The following is a 3,477-nucleotide window of genomic DNA, read 5'->3' on the forward strand; positions in this document are numbered from 1 at the left end:
TAAACCAAATAAAATTTGTTTTAATATTTAAGGTATATCCTATATAATAAAAGGGTAATATGCAAATCAAGCAAACGGCAGAATGACCGGTCGCTATGACATGCACTGACCACCAGGGGGCAGATGCTTAACGCAGGAGCTGCCCCCTAGTGGTCAGTACACTCCCACAGGGTGAGCACCACTCAGCCAGAAGCCAGGCTCATGGCTGGAGAGTGCAGCGGTGGTAGTGGGAGCCTCTCCCGCTTCCACAGCAGCGCAAAGGATGTCAGTTGGACATCCTCCAAGAGCACCGGGCCTCTATTCCTATATAATAAAGAGATAATATGCAAATTAACCCTCACTCCGCAACACGTCACAAGATGGCAGCGCACACAGTGGGGGCGGGGCAGCGGGGGAGGGGCCAGCGGCCGCTCCGCGCAGCCGCCGCCGGGATTCCTGCAGCCCCACAGGGGTGCAGGGGTTCCTGTGGCTGCTTCTCACAGCTTCTGTGAGGGGGTTCTGCAGCCCTGGCAGCAGGGGAGCAAGAGCGGAGGAGGCGGGGCTGCCGTAGGAGCCAGAGTGGAGGAGGCAGTGCCGCAGCCTGGGGAGCTGGAGGAAGGAGGCAGTAACTGCCACTGTGGAGCCAGAGCAAAGGAGGCAGGGGAGCAGAAGCGGAGGAGGCAGAGCCACTGTGGGAGCTGGAGGGGAGGAGGCAGGGCTGCCTCTGCTCCCGCAGCAGTGGCAGTGAGCCGCAGTTGATGAGCCTCCAGGAGTGGCAGTGCCAGGCCATTCAGCACTGCATCCAGTCCCTGAGGCATGCCCGCCAGTGCCACAACGCCAACTGCCCACAGCCGTCCTGACAGAAGATGAGGTGGGTTGTGCAGCACACCTAGGGCTGCCAGAGCAAGACCAATGGAAGTCGCGGAGTGTGCAAGCAGTGCATGGCCCTTTGCTGCTACCATGCCAAACACTGCCAGGAAAACACATGCCCCATCCCCTACTGCCTCAACATCAAGCAGAAGCTCTTCCAGCAGAAGATACAGCACTGCTGGTAGCACATGTAGCTCATGCACCAGCGGATGCCACCATCAACACCCGCACTGTGCCTCAGCAGAGTCTGCCTTCCCCTCCTTCAGCACCACCCCGGCCCCCCAGACTGCATCCCAGCACACCCTGGACACCACAGCCCCCCTGCCCCAGACCTTGCTGTGAGCATGTCACTAGCCGGCTTCTCCAGCGCGGCCAGAACTCAGCCCCCACCACAGTTACACTGGGAAGCCCACTAACACGGTGCCAGCCCCACCGCCCCCGCCCAGGCCCACCTGCAGCAGTGGAGGCACCTGGCAGATTACACACGAGGCACAGCAGCAGCAGCATCTCTACTGGGTGAGCACCAACAACAGTGTGCCCTTGAGGCAAGTGACCCCGAGAGCCAGATGGCCCCCATGGGCCTGAATGTGACCCAACCAGGTCAGTGGGCCTGTCATTCTGCCCCCGACCCCTAGCAGTGGCAGCCGGCACCCATCCCCCAGCAACAGCCAATGAGAGGCATGCCCAGACCCGTGATATCTGTGCAGACCCAAGGTGCGCCACCTCAGAGCATCTCTCCAGGTGCCCTGCAGGACCTGCTGCGGACCCTGAAGTCTCCCAGCTCCCCCAGCAGCAGCACATGCTCCACATCCTCAAATCAAACCCTCAGCTGATGGCAGCTCTCATTAAATAGCACACTTCCAAGTAAGTGGCCGGCCAGCCCGGCCTTCAGCTCTAACCCAGCCTGCTGAATCTGAACAGCATGCAAGCCAGTGGGCCACGACCTGCTGTCCCTCCACAGCAGCAAGCAAAGGAAGGCCTGAACCCCCAAGGCTAGGCCTTGAACATCATAAACCGGAGGACAACCCCAGCATGGTGAGTATGAACCACAGTACAGAGAGATGCCACGGAGCAACAGCAGCAAAAGCAACATTGCAAGAGGCATGTCTGACTGTCCCTGTGGGATTGGGTTTAAGCCAGCAGTCGGACATCTCCTGAGGGTTCCCAGATTGGAAAGGGTGCAGGCTGGGCTGGGGGTCACTTCTCCAGTGCACAAATTTTGTGCACTGGGCATCTAGTCAACACTAATAAAAGAGAAAAACGGTAATTGGCATACGAGCTACCCTTTTCATTGGCTAATCAGGGCTATATGCAAATTAACTGCCAACTAAGATTGGCAGTTAACTGCCAGCTAAGATTGGCAGTTAACTGCCAGCTAAGATTGGCAGTTAACTGCCAACAAGATGGCAGTTAATTTGCATATGTAGGCACAATGCAGGGAGGCGAAAGGGAAAGCAGGAAGAAGCCCCCTGCCACTGACAGTGATCAGAAACCCAGGGGGGAGCTAAGCGCTGGGGGGCAGGGCAAAGGCGGCCTTTGCCCTGCCCCCCAGCCATGATTGGAGAATCAGGCACCTTTGCTGCCCTGGCCAGTGATAGCAGGAAGTAGGGGTGGAGCCAGCGATGGGAGCTGGGCATGGTCGAAGCTGGCAGTCCCAGGAGCTAAGGGTCCCTTGCCTGGGCCTAAAGCAAAGCCCACAATCGCGGGGCCGCTGCAGCTGCGGGTCCCCACTGCCCGGGCCGGACGCCTCAGCCAGAGGTGTCAGGTGTGGGCAAGGGGCTGATCCTGTGATTGGAGGGTGATGGGGGTCAACGCCTGAGGGCTCCCAGTATGTGAGAGGGGGCAGGCTGGGCTGAGGGACACTCCCCAACACACACACACCCAGTGCACGAATTTTGTGCACCGGGCCCCTAGTATTATAATAAAATAAAATAAGATTTTGTCCAGATACATGTGTCAGGAAAAAAATAAGTATGAAAAGAATGTTTTTACAAAATATCTTTTCCTATTAATAGAGTGACACTAAGATTTAGGGTAGGAATGATTTTCATCTTGCATAATCAAAAATTTAAGTTTGATTAGAAAATAAATTTTAACATCAATTTCCCCTGAGAAACAGTCTAAAGTTTTTAAGTCATGTGAAAAAATTCTCATAACAAAACAATATATTATCCCTAGTATCTTTTTTCAACGAATATTGACTTATAGTTCTGAATATTTTAAAATTAACTTAAGTTGATTAATAACATAAATGTTAATGGAGATGATTTTCCACTATTAAAAATGAGTTCTTTGGGTAACTGAACATATTAAATTCAGATATCTATTGAGTCTTGCTATTAATTTATCATCTGAGTAAATGGGCATAAATTAGCTAATAATCCATACATATCCTATTATCAACAATAAAGTACTAGCTATCAGTGAACTTATTCAAAGGATTAGTTTCTTACTCTTAGCCTCTGTAGCACTGTTAAGAAAGGTCTTTTAGAAAGTGAATGTAATTTGCATATGCAGGCTTATATCAGTGTAATTATTTATAAACTAGAGGCCCGGTGTACAAATTTGTGCACCAGTGGGGTCCCTTGGCCTGGCCTGTGGGATCTGGCCAAAACTGGCTCTCCAACA

The 3,477-nt window shown here is 52.9% G+C and overlaps 1 pseudogene; it reads left to right on the plus strand.

The window, feature by feature from the left end:
* Positions 1-737: 737 nt before the first annotated feature.
* On the plus strand, positions 738-1,888 carry LOC132232911 (CREB-binding protein-like; annotated as a pseudogene).
* Positions 1,889-3,477: the final 1,589 nt, after the last annotated feature.

Source organism: Myotis daubentonii, chromosome 1 (assembly GCF_963259705.1).
Source record: "Myotis daubentonii chromosome 1, mMyoDau2.1, whole genome shotgun sequence".
Lineage (NCBI taxonomy): Eukaryota > Metazoa > Chordata > Mammalia > Chiroptera > Vespertilionidae > Myotis > Myotis daubentonii.